Source organism: Ornithorhynchus anatinus, chromosome X2, assembly GCF_004115215.2.
Source record: "Ornithorhynchus anatinus isolate Pmale09 chromosome X2, mOrnAna1.pri.v4, whole genome shotgun sequence".
Classification (NCBI taxonomy): Eukaryota; Metazoa; Chordata; class Mammalia; order Monotremata; family Ornithorhynchidae; genus Ornithorhynchus; species Ornithorhynchus anatinus.
The window spans coordinates 8,593,913-8,611,489 of record NC_041750.1 but is presented as its reverse complement, the minus strand read 5'-3'; positions in this window follow the sequence as shown (position 1 = coordinate 8,611,489).

Below are 17,577 nucleotides of genomic sequence, written 5' to 3'. Positions count from 1 at the left end.
GTGAAGGAGAAGAGCTTGTTGGGGGCAGCGGGGGTGGGGGCCGGGCGTGTGCCGAAAAGATGCATTCGGTCCCTCAACCAACCGGGCATATTCCTTGAAAGAGAAGCGGGACGGATTCGAAACAAGGCGGAGGAGGCTTGCTTCCGACGCCTCTTCGGTACCCCGGTGCGTTCCCGCTACCCTTCCTGCTGTCGGAGAACAAGCGGGCAGCACTGGGGGAGGAGGGATGCACCTGTAGACTTTGAGTCTGCCCAAAGGGAGCTCCTGGCCAAGGTGTGGAAATGGTTAACCTGCCCGAAACTAATCATTAATCCGGTCCCAAACTATGGCGGGGTAGGCCTCGGGGTGGAATCTCTCTAACCTTCCTCAGGGGTCCGCTTAGCTGTCATAAATAGATTTGCGGGGTGGGGCTCGGGGGCGGCGCGCACCTTCTTCCTCTTTTTTTCCCTTCGAGATCTGTCTAACCGTTTTGGTGGTGAAGTTCCCATCCTTTTCCATCATATCTGAGTCAAAGGTGATTCTCGTTATTGTTGTTAATGATAATTATCATCATCATTTTGGTACGTGTCAAGCACTGACTGTGTGCCCGGCCCTGGACTAAGCCCCGGGGCGGATCCGAGCAAATGGGGTTGCACGCAGTCCCTGTCCCACGTGGAGCCCCCGGTCTCATTCCCCGTTTCCCAGATGAGGTAACTGAGGCCCAGAGACTTGCCCAAGGTCACGCAGCAGCCAAGTAGCAGAGCCGGATACAGGACCCACGACCTTCCGACACCCAGGCCTGCGCTCCGTCTCCTGGGCCGGGCTGCTTCTGGAGCGCGATTCTCTGTTTTCGGACCTGCGTTTATAGGGCAGCCGACTTAAAACCAGCACAACGGGAGGTAAAGCGGCTTTAAATATAGCCTGCTCGAAATGAACTTCTCCGTAGAGCTCATCTGCCGGGAAGACGACGTCTGCCCGGGGACGCTCCCCTCCTCTCGACGCCGCGGAGGAAATGGGCAGATTGAATGAACGAGCGACGCCCTTCAGTTGACCCGCCAAGGTCGTGCGGCTCCCAATTAGAACGAGCACCGCTGTTTAACATTCCCTGGGAGTTTTCCAACACAGATGGGAATAGGACGCAGCCATCTGCAAGAGGAATATCAGACGATGACGGAGAATCGCCCAAGTTGGAATCTGACAGAACTTGTGAGCCTCACACACTTCACAAAGTAGAAACAGCGCCCTGGGCCACGCGACCGAGGGGCCGTAAGGCTCTCGGCCAGATCCTAAAGAGCGTCCCTCGCCTCGGAGTGTAAACGGCTGCTAGGAATAATCGGCCGGAGGGAAGGGACTAGCTTATCGAAATCGCAAAATCCTCCTGGAGGTCTCTCCGCGCCCTTTCTCTGACTTATCTTACCGTCTGTCTCCCCCACTAGGTTGGTAAGTTCCTTGACGGCAAGGATAGTGTCTGCCAACCTGTGCACTCCAAGCGCTCAGTACAGTGCTCTGCGCATAGTAAGCGCTCGATAAACACTATTGAATGAATGACTGCCAACCCGGTGGCACTGTACTCTCCCAACCGTTCGATACAGTGATGATGACGATGACGATGATGGCATCTGTTAAGCGCTTACTATACGCCAGGCACTCTTCTAAGCTCTGGGGTAGACACAAGGTTATCAGGTTGCCCCACGTGGGGCTCACGGTCTTAAACCCCATTTTACAGATGAGGGAACTGAGGCCCGGAGAAGAGAAGTGACTTGCCCAGGGTGGCACAGCTGACAAGTGGCGGAACCGGGATTAGAACCCATGACCTCTGACTCCCAGGCCCGTGCTCTTTCCGCTGAGCCACGCTGCTTCTCGTAGGATACGATGTTGGTATTTGTTAAGCGCTTACCATGTGCAGAGCACTGTTCTGAGCGCTGGGGGAGATACGGGGTAATGAGGTTGGCCCACGTGAGGCTCACAGTCTTCATCCCCATTTTCCAGATGAGGCTATGCTGCTGCTCATTAAGTTGGGGCGCTTCCCCCTGCACTAAAGGGATTGTAATAAGAATGATGGCCTCGATCAAGCTCTTCCTAGGGGCTAAGCGCATATTGGACCCTCCGAAGTGCTCAGTACAGTGATCATCGCACAGCGGGTGCTCAATATCAACTCATGATATTTTACATATCGTTCACTGATCGATCGGGGTAGATACAAGATGAGCAGATCAGACAAAGTCCCTGCCCCACTTGAGACTCGCAATCAAAGAGGTAAAGAGAGCAGGTATCTCCTCCCCGTCTTGCAAGTGAGGAAACTGAGGCCCCGAGAGGTGGTGATTTGCCCAAGGTCACAGAGCAGGCCAGTGGCAGGGCTGGGTTTGAAAACTTAGTCTCCCACCTCTGAGTCGGGTCACTCTTTTCACTAAGGCCACGCTTCCTCTTTAGGAACGGTTTCATTCATTCAATACTTTCATTCATTCAATAGTATTTATTGAGCGCTTACTATGTGCAGAGCGCTGTACTGAGCGCTTGGAATGTACCAATCGGTAACAGGTGGAGACGGTCCCTGCCCTCTGAGGGCTCACGGTCTGATCGGGGGAGACGGGCGGACGAGAACGGTGGCGGTAGATAGGGTCGAGGGGATGAACCCATCTCATTGAGACAATAGCGAATGAGTCGAATCGGGGCGACGTACATCTCGTTAAACAAAAAAAAATAGGGTGACGAAGACCTGTGCGGTCGAGCGGACGAGCACGGCGCCGAGGGGAGGGGACGGGAGAGGGGGAGGAGCAGAGGGAAAGGGCGGGGGGGGGGGGGGGGGAGAAGAGGGTTGAGCTGCGGAGAGGTGAAGGGGGGGGTAGAGGGAGCAGAGGGAAAATAGGGGGAGCTCGGTCCGGGAAGGCCTCTCGGAGGAGGTGAGCTCGAAGTAGGGTTTCGAAGAGGGGAAGAGAATGAGTTTGGCGGAGGCGAGGAGGGAGGGCGTCCCGGGACCGCGGGAGGACGCGGCCCGGGGGGTCGACGGCGGGACGGGCGGGACCGGGAGGACGGCGAGGAGGCGGGCGGCGGAGGAGCGGAGCGTGCGGGGTGGGCGGTGGAAAGAGAGAAGGGAGGAGGGGTAGGAAGGGGCGAGGTGACGGAGAGCCCCGAAGCCTAGAGTGAGGAGTTTTTGTTGGGTGCGCAGGCCGACGGGCAACCACCGGAGGTTTTTAAGAAGGGGAGGGACGTGCCCAGAGCGTTGCTGCAGGAAACTCTCGCAGAGTTTCAGAGTGAATAACTCTTTCAGAGTTATTAGCATTTCATTAGCTTCTAAACCTAAAATACGACCCCGTAGCATGACCTCGATATGATCCTTGGTTTTTTACGGTATTCGTTAAGCGCTTACTATGGGCCAGGCACTGTTCTAAGCGCTGGGGTAAATACAGGATAATCGGGTCGGACGCGGTCCCCGTCCCACACGGGGCTCACGCTCTCAATCCCCATTTTACAGATGAGGGAACTGGGGCACAGAAGTGGAATGGCTCACCCGAGGTCACGCAACAGACCAGTGGCGGAGCTGGGATTAGAACCCAGGACCTTCTGACTCCCAGGCCCGGGCTCTGTCCGCCCAGCCGTGCCGCAGAGCCACCTCTGGGTAACGCCCCGTGCGAGTAGTCATTCAGTCAGTCAGTCAGTCAGCCGTACTCACTGAGCACTTACCGCCTGCAGAGCACCGTACTAAGCGCTAGGGAGAGGACAATACAATAAACAGACACATTCCCCGCCCACAACTCAGAGTCTTAGAGCTTGGCGCCTCCAGAAGTACGGTGGCCTCGGGGGGATTCTAGGCCTTCCAAGTCCCCGTGAGTCCACCGAGCCTTCTGGGCCCCCACTTCTGTGTTCTCTCGGTTGCCCGAGGAGGCAGGAAACAGGGGAACCCCCGACTGGCCAGGGCCCAGGCCGGACCCAGCCCCGCCACCCCACGGTGGAGCCCGTGGAGGCCGGAACCGGTCCCGTCTTCTTCCCTCACCGGTTCGTGTCCGGGTCATCCGGTGGCCCGGCCCGCCAAATGCCTGATGGCAAATGATAGAAAAACGGCCGAACGCTCAAGCGGAAGCAAATGGACTGTTTCAGAGTTAAGGGGAGGGGAGAGGTAGGTTGGATTTAGGAGTGCCGGGTGGAGCTAGAGCTCAGTGAATTTTTTGGTTTACGGTTGGAAGGACAATGATTTAACCCCTCCTGACTGTCCGGGTCTATCCCTAACCGTGGGACTGATTTACCCTACTGCCCGTTCGAATCCCGGCTCTGCCACTTGTCAGCCGTGTGACTGCGGGCAGGTCACTTCACTTCTCTGTGCCCCGGTGACCTCATCTGTAAAATGGGGATTAACTGTGAGCCTCACGTGGGACGACCTGATTACGCTGGATCTTACCCCGGCGCTTAGAACAGGGCTCTGCACATAGGAAGCGCTTGACAAATACCAACATTATTATTAAACCAAACCGCCTTGGACGCGTGGATTTCTGGGGAATCTCGTGCGCTCTTGGTTGGGTGCGAACCCCTGGTGAAACCCCGCCGCCTGTCTGCCGTGTGACCTTAGGCGAGTCACTTCACTTCTCTGGGCCTCAGTTCCCTCATGTGGAAAATGGGGATTAAGACCGTGAGCCCCATGTGGGACAGGGACTGCGTCCATCCCGATTAGCTCGTATCTACCCCAGCGCTCTAAACGGTGCTTGACACGTAGTAAGTGCTTAACAAATACCGTCATCATCATTATTATTATTATTATTACGAAGCCACGTTCCGCACACAGCTAAATGCGACTGACTGCACCTCTTCGGTCCTCCTCAACCATGGGACTTGTAGAGGATGAAGAGGTAGATTCGTCCCCTAAAATTTCCTTTCTTCCTTTGGGTTCTCTAAAAATAAACAATAAATACAACCTCAAAAGGTTTCCGGCTGAGATTCAGATGCCGCTCTAGCTAGGACTAAGAATCTCCTGACGAGAGCCTCCTAGGGTAGCTCTCTGATAGAAAAATCTTCCTTGCTTTCAGCTGAACGTGGAAATAACCGGCGCATTTCCTTTCTTGAGTTATTTTGAATCTCAGAGGCAAATGGGAGTAGCAACACCCCCAATTTTTTTTTTTTAATTCAAACATGGCCCAGATCTTGTTTAATAATAGTTTGGACATGATTATAAGCTCTCCCAAGTGCCTCGTACAGTCCCGTAGACTGCAAGCTCCTCGTGGGCAGGGAACGTGTCCGTCTATTGTTATGTCGTACTCGCCCAGGCGCTCGGTACAGTGCTCTGCACACAGTAAGTGCTCAATCGACGGATCGATTGATTACAGATAGTATTGATTCACCGACGGGTCGACTGATGATTTGACCCCACGGCCATTCCCCGAAGCATTGATGATGATGATGATGTGGGTATCTGTTAAGTGCTTACTGTGTGCACGGCACTGTTCTAAGCGCTGGGGGAGATACGGGGTAATCAGGTTGTCCCACGTGAGGCTCACAGTCTTCATCCCCATTTTCCAGATGAGGGAACTGAGGCACCGAGCAGAGAAGTGACTTGCCCACGGTCACAGAGCTGACAAGCGGCAGAGCCGACGTTCGAAGCCGTGCCCTCTGACTCCCAAGCCCGGGCTCGTTCCACCGATCCCTTGAGGGTTGGGGTGGACTAAGTGATAAATTCATATGCATGAACAAATATTCCTGTACGGACCCTTGGAGTTTTATAGCGACCCTGCTTAGTAAAGGACTACTGATCCTCTCGCTTGCTCCTTGCGGGCCTGTATCCTATTCGGCCGAACATCTGCACCCTCAAAAGGCTCGGAGGAAGAGAGAGCCTCGGTAGGCAGATTTCCAGAGAATCTGCCTGCTTTTCTTCTACGGAGAAGGCTGCAGGATCATTTTCCAGACCTTTTGCCCTGAAGCTGCTGTTGCTCCGAATTTTGAACCTTCTCCTTTTAGAACCGAACCACTGAAATGGTAACTTTCAACTACTGTAACACATCTGTACAAGGAATATACCAACAGAAGGGAAGAGGATACCTTGAGTGGAGCTCATTCACGCTCCCTAGGGGAAATGTAATCATTAATTGGTGTCCAATCATATCCGTTTTTAATACCTACATCTATAAATATAGAGACAGAGGGAAGGAAAGAAAGGAGGAAGGGAGGAAAGGAGAAAGAAAGAAGGAGAAAAAGAAAGAAAGAGTGAAAGAAAGAGAGAGAGAGAGAGAGAAAGGGAGAAAGAGAAGGAAGAAAGGAAAAGGAAGGAAGACAGAGGATGGAAGGAGGGAGGAAAGGAAAGAAGGAAGAAAGAGAAAAAGAGAAAGGGAGAAAGAGAGAAGGAAGGAAAAAAGGAAAAAAGGAAGGAAACAAGAGGAAGAAGGAGACGGAGGGAGGAAGGAAGGAGGGAGGGAGAAAGAGAGAAAGAAAGGGAGAGAGAGATTAGGAAGGAAGGAAAGAAGGAATTCCCCCTGCCCACAACGAGCTTCCAGTCCACAGGGGCTAGGAATGTCGGCTAGTATGTCAGATAGTAGGAACCAGCACACGGTTATATCGTACTCTCCCGAGCGCTTAGTACAGTAAGCGCTCAAAAAATACGATTGACCGATTGACTTATCTGACTGACAGAGAAGCAGCATGGCTTAGTGGAAAGAGCACGGGAAGTCAGAAGTCGTGGGTTCTAATCCCGGCCCCGCCACTCATCAGCTGTGCGACTTTGGGCAAATCTCTTAACTTCTCTGTGCCTCAGTCACCTCATCTGCGAAGTGGGGATTAAGACCGTGAGCCCCGCGTGGGACTACCTGGATGCCCTGTATCTCCCCCAGCGCTTAGAACGGTGCTCGGCACATAGTAAGCGCTTAACAGATACCATCGCTGTTATCGTTATTATTACAATCCCTCCCCCACGGCCCACCGGTCCACAGATCGATCTAGAACTTAAGTAGCGGCGTGGCCGAGAGTCAAGGGACCTGGGTTCTAATCCTAGCTCCGCCACTTGCCTGCTGTGACCTTGGGCTAATCACTTAGCGTCTCTGGGCCTCAGTTTTCTCATCTGTGGAACGGGGATCTACCCTCTCACGATCGCACGCGGAGAGTTTCCAGTACTCTACCAGCCTCGACTACGGGAGGGAGAGACAAGCAGCGACCTACCCGTTCCATCCCTAGCTCGGCCAGTGGCTAGCGAGTGGAAGGCAACCTGCAACAAGTGGAGACTCCCCCGTGCCGGGCGGCGGCGGCGGCGGCACGGGAGAGAGTCGAGGGCGGAGACTCGAGCTTACCGCGCAGAAGGAGGCGATGCTAAACCACCTCCGGATTTTTACCGAGACAACTCTACGGATCCACTACCGGGACCACGGCAGGTGGAGGCGGGGCGTTCTGGGAGAGACGCGTCTGTGGCGCCGCTGTGGGTCGGGGACGACTCGAAAGCCCGAGGCAAGACAAAATGGGGCTCAAATACCTGTTCTCCCCCCTTCCCAGAGCTTAGTACAGTGCTCGGCACAGAGTAAGTCCTAAGTAAATCCCACGGTTATTATCATCCGCCGGTATTTTCAGCCTGCTCAACTGCCTTGTTAATTAATTCCATCTGCTTACCACCATCTGGGGAAAGTGGGGCTTCCTTGCCTTCGTTTTCGATCTGCCCCTTTTAAGCTTCAAAGGGTGCCCCCCCCCAATCAATCAATGTGTGCGGAGCTCTGTACTAAGCCCTGGGGAAAATAGGGGTTCGACAGAATGGGTAGACGCGATCCCTCCCCTCAGGGAGCTTAGAGACTGCAGTCCACAGCTTCATCGGATCGTATTTGTCTCTCAGCATGAGCCTTTCCAGATGTAAAAGGCCGAAAGCTTTTCAGCCTGACACAGGGCCGGTGCGGAGGGGAGGGAAATGAAGGAAAAATCCACGGCCCTCGGGTGTACCCGCAGGATTTTCTTTCAAAAAAAATTCACAGGTGGATGGAACACCCCCCAGAGAGGGGCCCCAAGGTGTTCCAGCACTCCCCCCTTTCGTAAGACCAGCCCCTAGCCCCCTGCCAAATTCCTAGGGCTCCTCCAGGCCTTGGAAAAACTCATCACCTTTCACAATTCCTCTCCCCCCGCTTCAAAGCCTAACTGAAGGCCCATCTCCTCCAAGGGGCCTTCCCGGACTAAGCCCCCCTCTTTCCTCTTCTCCCGCTCCCTGTGTTCTTCCGCCCTCCCAGCCCCACAGCACTCACGTACATATCTGTAGTTTATTTACCTGTATGGACGTCTGTCTCCCCCCTCTAGACCGTAAGCTCGCCGTGGGCAGGGAATGCGTCTGTTTATCGTTGCGCTGTACTCTCCCGGGCGCTTAGTACAGTGTCCTGCGCGCAATAAGTGCTCGATAAATACGACTGACCGAAAGGAGCTTCTCCGCTCCACCCCGTTCATCTCGGTTGCCCTTTCTCTGTCCCTTCTCCGGCTCCGGCTCATCCCGCCTAAGACGGGGCCCCCGCAATGGCAGACACTATTCCGGTTGCGGGGCTACCGTGCTTCTATTCAGTGGCCACACCAGGCCTGGTTTGTTTCACGCCCCCTGCCCGATGAGGCACCGCATTCCGTTGGCCTTCACGAACGTTGCCTCACGTCGGACTGGCGATTTAAAAGAAGAGTCGACAGTGACTCTTGAGATCCCTTTCCCGAGTCGGGACGGAGAGCTCTCGGCCCATCGTCACGTAGTTGTCATCTGGACGATTTCTCCCAAGGGGCTTTCATCCGCACTTGCTCACGTGGAAGTCGATTTCCCATTTTCCGGGCGACTCGTTCGGCTCTGTGAGGTCTTCCCGCCACTCGTCCCCGTCGCGTGGTATCGCCCCACCCGGAAAAGCTTGGGGGGGGGCGGGGGGGCGGGTCTCGCAAACCCGGGGATGTCGCCTCCAACTCCTTTTGAACCCATTCACGAGGGTGTTAAGGAAAGCCGGTTCGGGCACTGGTCCCTGAAAAATTCCGCCATTTATACTTTTCCGTCCTGAAAAGCGGCCGTCGCTCCCATCCTTTGTTTCCTATTTTGGCAGAACCTTCCCTTCAATCCTGTGATCGCTTCGTTTTTTCAAAGGCTCGGGGGGTAGGACTTTCTGAAAATCGAAATATATCATTTTCACCGGTTCCCTTCGATCCACACGCTCGGTAAACCTTTCAAAGAACTCCAGCGGATTGGAGAGGCGTGATTTCCCCTTACAGGCCCAGGGCCTCTTTCCCACAAGAGGTTGTGTTTTCTAAGTGCTTTCTGATCCTAAACATTATTGTAAATTCTACTAATTTGTCAGGAATAGGAGTGAAACTCCACCAGTCAGTTAGTCTCAGGATCACTTCTGGAACCCCGCTCAAAGATGGGAGCTCTTCCGGTCGACTACCGACCTGGGGTAACGTGGTCGTTGGTAAGAACGGGTTGCCCTCTCTCCCTTTGCGTTTGGCAACATCCCCGCTCGAGAACCTCTAGAACACGTCCGTGGATACTATCGGTCCGGGTCATTTGTTTTCTGCCGGTTTACCGTGGATTTTATCTAAAGCATCCTGTGGAGTTACCGTAATGCGATTCAGTTCCTCTGACCTGCCAGCTCCAGGCAGCGTGGCCTAGCCCGGGCTTGGGAGTCGGAGGTCCTGGGTTCTAATCCCGGCTCCGCCGCTTGTCAGCTGCGTGACTTTGGGCGAGTCACTTCACTTCTCTGGGCCTCAGTCACCTCATCTATTAAATGGGGATTAAGACTGTGAGCCCCACGGGGGACAACCTGATTACTCTGTATCTCCCCCGGTGCTTAGAACAGTGCTTGGCACACAGTAGGCGCCTAACAAATACCATCGTCGTTATTACAAATAATTTGGGGGCGACAATCTCTGGTTTTCTTCCTCAGTAGAGACTTAACTAAAGACAGCAAACCCACCGCGGGCAGGGAATGTTTCTACCCACTCTGATATACTGTCCTCTCCCAAGCGCTCAGTACCCCTCTCGGGATCGCACCCGGAGAGTTTCCAGTAGTCTACCGGTCTCGGCTACGGGAGGGAGGGCCGGGCAGAGGCCTACCCGTTCCATTCCTTGGTTGCCCAGTGGCTGGCGAGCGGAAGGCAATCTGTCACACGTCGAAACCGACCTGTGCTGGGCAGCAGCGGCACGGGAGAGTCGAGGGCGGAGACTCAGGTTTACTGCGCGGAAGGAGGCGATGGTAGACCGCTTCCGGATTTTTACCCAGAAAACCCCGGGGATACACTGCCGGAGCGAGTGCGGATGGAGAGTGGGGCGTCCTGGGAGAGAGGTGTCCACGGAGTCCCTAGGGGTCGGAGACGACTCGACAGCCTGAGACAAGATGAGCGCTCAGTAAGGTGTTCTGCACAGTAAGCGCTCAATAAATACCACCGCCCGAAGAAATAGGGGGATGAAGAAGCCACTCATCCCACTTCCCCTCAGGGGAGGGTTGGGTGAGGTGAACTTGTTTTGTTCTGTTGTCTGTCTCCCTCCCCCTTCCAGTCCGTGAGCCCGTTGCTGGGTAGGGGCTGTCTCTAACTGTTGCCGCCTCGTACTTTCCAAGCGCTTAGTACAGTGCTCTGCGCACAGTAAGCGCTCAATAAATACAGTTGAACGAATGAAGGAATGAGTGAGAGGCCCTGTCCTCTCCTCTCGCTGGCTCCTCGGGTGGGAGGAAGGCACCGGATGGTAATTCAGTATTCAGAATTAACTAGGCCTCTTGTCTCGTCTTGTCTTCCGGGGCCCGACTCGTCGCAGGTGGCCTTCCACTCGCTAGCCACTGGCCGGGCTAGGGATGGAACGGGTAGGCCTCGGCTTGACTCCCCCTCCCGTAGTCGAGACCGGCGGACCACTGGAAACTCTCCGGGTGCGACCCTGAGAAGGTAGACCCCTCGACTACCTCCTTCTCATCCCCAAATGTACTTCGTCCGAGGGCCTCAGTGATTCCCAAGTCAGCCAGCTGCTTTTTCTATGTTTCAAGAATTTTGGGGGGGGGGGGGGGGGGGGGGAGAGCGGTCACAATAATGATAATTATGGCCTTTGTCAAGGACTGACCGTGTGCCAGGCACCGTACTGAGCGCTGGGGTGGATATAACTCCCCTTCTTAAACAACTCCAGTGGTTGCCTATCGACCTCCGCTCCAAACAAAAACTCCTCACTCTAGGCTTCAAGGCTCTCCACCACCTTGCCCCTTCCTACCTCTCCTCCCTTCTCTCTTTCTACCGCCCACCCCGCACGCTCCGCTCCTCTGCCGCCCACCTCCTCGCCGTCCCTCGGTCTCACCTATCCCGCCGTCGACCCCTGGGTCACGTCCTCCCGCGGTCCTGGAACGCCCTCCCTCCTCACCTCCGCCAAACTGATTCTCTTTCCCTCTTCAAAACCTTACTTAAAAATCACCTCCTCCAAGAGGCCTTCCCATACTGAGCTCCTCTTCCCCCTCTACTCCCTCTGCCATCCCCCCTTTACCTCTCCGCAGCTAAAGCCTCATTTTCCCCTTTTCCCTCTGCTCCTCCACCTCTCCCTTCCCATCCCCACAGCACTGTACCCGTCCGCTCAACTGTATATATTTTCGTTACCCTATTTATTTTGTTAATGAATTGTACATCGCCTTGATTCTATTTAGTTGCCATCGGTTTTTACGAGATGTTCTTCCCCTTGACGCTGTTTAGTGCCATTGTTCTTGTCTGTCCGTCTCCCCCGATTAGACTGTAAGCCCGTCAAACGGCAGGGACTGTCTCTATCTGTTGCCGACTTGTTCATCCCAAGCGCTTAGTACAGTGCTCTGCACATAGTAAGCGCTCAATAAATACTATTGAATGAATGAATGAATGAATATAAGCGAATCGGGTTGGACACAGTCCCCGTCCCACGCGGAGCTCTCAGTCTCGATCTCCGTTTTACAGATGAGGTAAGCGAGGCCCGGAGAAGTTAAGTGGCTTGCCCAAGGTCCCAGGGCAGACAAATGGCAGAGCCGGGATTGGAACCCCTGACCTTCTGACTCCCAGGCCCGCGCTCTATCCGCTACATCGTGTTTACCAAACCTCCAAAATGATATTTTTAACCATTCTGGTATTCTAGTCAGTCACGTGTATTTTTAGCTACTTTTTCAGCCTTTTTCTCTCTCTGGTCTGCAGTTTTCATTTCCTTTACAGAAATAAAATAACCTTGCGCTGTTAGATTCTTTATTTGGCCTCCTCCCTCCCCTTTCCACAACATCAGTGTTACATTTTATCAAGTCGCAGTCACTACTGCAGAGTGGCTCTCCTACGTGTACCTCCTGTCAACTTCTCAGAATTAAATCGAATACATCATCCTAATAATAATAACCGTGGTATTCGTCAAATGCTTACTATGAGCCAAGTACCGCACTGGGTAGGAGATCGTCAGGTCCCACACGGGGATCGCCGTCGAAAGTAGGGGGGAGAACGGGTTTTGAGTCATTCTGCGGATGAGGGAACCGAGACACCGAGAAGTTAAGTGACTTGCCCATGGTCACACAGCAGGTAAGTGGAGGAGCTGGGATTAGAACCCAGGACCCCTGACTCCCGGACTCATGCTCTTTCCACTAGCCATGCTGTTCCTCACCATCTCTCCTTTTGGGTTTTTGGATGATGTGTTCCAGAAAAGCCACTTACCCCGTCCAAAAACACTACCCTCGCATAGGTTCCTGTCCTCTGTGCAAAGATAATCGATGTCTCCCATCATTTCTACCTTAGTTCGACAACTTCTCCAAACTCCCGCTCACTTCCTTAATCGCTAGTCGCCGAGGATTCCACTGGAACCATTTTATTTCTTAGGCTTTCGGCATTTATGTAGAAGCACTTGAATCTTTTGGCTTCGCTTTTTGGCCAATCCCCATTTCTCCCAGCTCTTCCATTGTGCTTCTGCACACCCACTGGCTTTCCCCCAGTTTCCTCTTTAAAAATAACTCTAGCACCTTTTTCATTTTTAGTGCCAGTAGCCTGATGCCATTCTGGTTCAAGTGGAACTCGTTCTTCTTCTTCAAGCTCTATTTAATAATAACAATAATAACGATGATGATGATGGGAATAATTCCAGTATTTATGAGGTCCTTACCACGCACCAAACACTATACTAAATGCTGGAGATGTATGGAGATGGATAGATATGATCTGTATCTATCAATCTGTAGATAGATAGGTAGCTACAGATATACATAGGGAGATACAGGTAAATCGATAGATAACGAATGACAGAGCCCCCCCCCCCCCCCACGTGGAACTTACAGTCCAAGGGGGGAGGGAGAACGGGTATAATAACGATGATGATAGTAATAATAGCATTTATGAAGTGCTTAACATGTGCTAAACCCTGCCACACGCTGGAGTAGATACAATATAAGTAGGTTATAATTTCCCAAGGGCTTAGTAGGGTCCTCCGCATACGGTAGGTTTTCAATAGACAATAATGCTCGTTGAGCGCTTACTACGTGCAGAGCACCGTTCTAAGCGCTGGGGCAGATACGGGGTAATCGGGCGGTCCCACACGAGGCTCACAGTCTTCATCCCCATTTTACAGATGAGGGAACTGGGGCACAGAGAAGTTAAGTGACTCGCCCACAGTCCCACGGCAGACACGTGGCAGAGCCAGGATTAGAAGGCAGGTTCTTCTGACTCCCAGGCAGGGATTTTCATTCATTCATCCAACAGTACTTATTGAGCGCTTACTATGTGCAGAGCACTGGACTAAGCGCTCGGAACGGACCAATCGGTAACGGATAGAGGCGGCCCCTGCCCTTGGACGGGCTTACGGTCTAAGCGGGGGAGACGGACGGGCAAGAACAATAGCAATCGATAGAATCCAGGGGACTGTCTCTATCTGTTGCCCAATTGTACATTCCAAGCGCTTGGTACAGTGCTCCGCACAGTGTAAGCGCTCAATAAATACTACTGAATGAATGAATGAATCTATCCACTAGGCCACGCTGCTTCAGGTTAAGGCGCGTGGGCTTCTGGCTTCGTTAAGGGGATTTAGCCTCGCGCCAGCCAGTGGCTAGAGCACGGGCCCGGGAGTCAGGCGACCGACATTACTTACGTTCGTTTATTTCCAGATCGCCCTCCGTTTACTCTTCGGGTTTCTGGGGCGATGAGCACAGGCTTTTGTGAGTGAACATTTAGATTTAGATTTATCTACGTCTATTTATAGACGTAGATAAATGGATATATAGCTATAGATAAATGGACGTATCTCAGTGGCTCCCTGTGAAAACCGGGTAACTCCATCTGCCTCCTAATAAGCGTAAAAGCCAGTTTGAAGACAAAATGATCTCAAGGGAATACCCAGTGCCTTGCAAATTCTTCTTCTGAAACATAAATCTTTGCTCGCCCAGCAAACGTTTCTCAGAAGCCTCTTCGACCGACGTTTCTGTCCCCAACCGCTTTGGCCTAGCAGACGGAGCCCGGGCCCGGGAGTCAGAAGGACCCGGGTTCTAATCCCGGCTCCGCCACCCGTCCGCCGGGCGACCTTGGGCAAGTCGCCTCGCTCCTCTGGGCCTTAGTTACCTCGTCTGTAAAATGGGGATTAAGACTGTGAGCCCCGTGCGGTGGGGGGGGGGGGGCCTGCATCCAACCCGATTTGCTCGGAATAGTGACGGTATCTGTTAAGCGCTTACACTGCGCCAAGCACTGTTCCCAGCGCTGGGGTAGATACGAGCTAACGGGGTTGGCCACAGTCCCCGTCCCACGTGGGGCTCACGGTCTCGATCCCCATTTTACAGATGAGGGAACCGAAGCGCGGAGAAGTTAAGCGACCGGCCCGAGGTCACGCAGAGCTGCCCCACGTGGGACGGCGTCCGGCCCGATTTGCTCGTATCCGCGCCAGCGTTTAGTACGGGACCCGGCACGCAGTAAGCGCCCGACGAATACCGTAATTATCATTCGTCACGAGCGAAATTATCGTTAGCCTGAGAGGGAAGGTGACCTTAGGGAAGTTAAGTGACTTGCCCGAGGTCACACAGCAGGCAGGTGAAGTGATTGTACAGGGCCTGGCCCGGCGTGGCTCAGTGGAAAGAGCCCGGGCTCGAGAGTCTGAGGTCGTGGGTTCCAATCCCGGCTCCGCCACCTGACAGCTGTGTGACCTTGGCCAAGTCACTCCACTCCTCAGTTACCTCATCCGTAAAATGGGGATTAAGGCCGGGAGCCCCACGGGGGACAATCCGACAACCTCGTACCTACCCCGGCGCTCAGAATAGAACGGCGCTCTCGTAAGTAAGCGCGTAACAAATGCCATCGTTAGTATTATCATTAGTACGTGCTTAAAAATGACCACGATCTATATCCGAGTTACCACGGAATGAGGCTCCACCTCTGCACGGAGTCTGTGTTACAGTGTTAGTCAGATGTGGGCCCGAGAATCCGGCAGTATTTGGAACAGAGTGTTTCCTAGGAACGAGCATTCTGTCCTCCCAATTCCTCTCATTCCACCTGCTTTCTGACTAGGAGAAGCTAGAGATAAAAATAGAGACTACGGCAGGGAGTTAGACCGACTAAAGTCTCCACGCGAGTCGAGGGCGGAGACTCGTTCACCGCGCGGAAGGAGGCAGCGGAAAACCACTTCCGGATTTTTCCCAAGAAAACTCTACGGATGCGCTACCGGAACGACCGCGGACGGGAGCGGGGCCCTCCGGGAGAGACGCGTCGACGGCGTCGCTTACGGGTCGGACGCGCCTCGACGGCATAAGACAACAACAACAGAGTCTCCACGCCACTGGCTTCGTAGGCGGCGGGAGAAAAAGTCGCCGTTCGGGTGGTCGGTCGCCGGTGGCCCTCCCGGATACCGGACACCCAGCCGCGTCTAAGCGTGCGTCGCCCCGGACACGCAGCGTAGCGCGCTGGAGTCACGCGCGCCGTTTCGCGTAGGCCGCCCGAACTTAAAGCGCTTCTCTGGGAGGGCTCTCGGTTGCCTTCCTCCGCCAAGTCCCCTGAACCTGGGCGTCAACCCCGAGCTGCGGCGGAGGGAGGTCGGCGCTCGCGTGGCGGAGTGGAACCCGGGCACGGAACGGGGAAGCGGCTTGCCCGAGGCCACGCAGCGGGCAAGTGGCGGAGCCGAGATCAGAAGCCGTGACCTTCTGACTCCCGGGCCCGGGCGCTTCCCCGGCGTGCTGCTTCCACCTTCCAGACGTTCTCTAATAATAATAATAATAATAACGTTGGTATCTGTTAAGCGCTCGCTATGTGCAGAGCACCGTTCTAAGCGCTGGGGTAAATACAGGGTCATCAGGTCGTCCCACTTGGGGCTCACGGTCGTAATCCCCATTTTACAGGTGAGGTAACTGAGGCCCAGAGAAGTTAAGTCACACGGCTGACAAGTGGCGGAGCCGGGATTCGAACCCATGACCTCTGACTCCCAAGCCCAGGCTCTTTCCACTGAGCCACGCTGCTTCTCTAGACTGTAAGCTCGTTGCGGGCAGGGAACGTGGCTGTTAATTGTCATAGTGTACTCTCCCAAGTGCTTAGTTACAGTGCTTTGCGCTCAATAAACCCCAGGGCTTAGAACAGTGACTGGCATATAGTAGGCACTTAACAAATACCACAATTATTGTGGTTATTACTACGTAGGGACTCTGTGCGAGGAATACTTACCATCTACTGAGGTGCACGGGGACCTCTGACCCTATCGGTACGTAAATGCACACGCGGTGGCTACAGAATAATAATGTTGCTATTCGTTAGGCGCTTACTATGGGCAGAGCACCGTTCTAAGCGCTGAGCGTCTTGGCTCAGTGGAAAGAGCCCGGGCCTTGGGAGTCAGAGGTCCTGAGTTCGAATCCCGGCTCTGCCACTCGTCAGCTGCGTGACTGTGGGCGAGTCACTTCACTTCTCGGTGCCTCAGTGACCTCATCTGTAAAATGGGGATGAAGACCGGGAGCCCCACGTGGGACGACCCGATTCCCCTGTGTCTACCCCAGCGCTGTGCGCATAGTAAGCGCTTAACGAATACCAACATCATTACTGTTACTTCCCTTCTCTGTGCCTCAGTGACCGCATCTGTAAAATGGGGATTAACCGCGAGCCTCACGTGGGACGACCCGATGACCCCGGATCTACCCCAGCGCTCGGAACGGTGCTCGGCACCTAGTAAGCGCTTAACAGATACCAACGTTATTATTATTATCTAACCTGTCGACAACACGTTGATCTGAATTAGGGGAGGCGAGCAGATACAACCAACTGTTCCCGGAGCCATTTTCCCCCTGCTCGCTTTCAAGTTTTAGATGCGGGAGCGGGTTAAGAAAAAAAAAAAAAAAAATGAAGCCACATCCGGATTCATTCACCTCCCACGCCCCGTCGTAAATGTGATCAAATGCCGACAGTCTTTTCAATAAGCTAATGAACGCTTCTCTCGGAACGAGGGAGAATCATTTACCGGGAGAAAACCCAACTCGGGACTTCACAAAGCTCAAGAGGGATCAAAATCTCGCAAAAATGAGTTTTCTTTATCCTAGAGGTGAATATCATACCATCTTCCTAGAGTCTTCCTTCTTTCTAGAGAAGCGGCGTGGTCTAGTGGAAAGAGCGGGGGGCCCTGGGGGGGGGGGGGGGCGGGCGGTCAGAGGACCTGGGTTCTAATTCTGCCACGTGTCTGCTGTACGACCTCCGGCAAGGTTCCTAACTTCTCTGTACCTC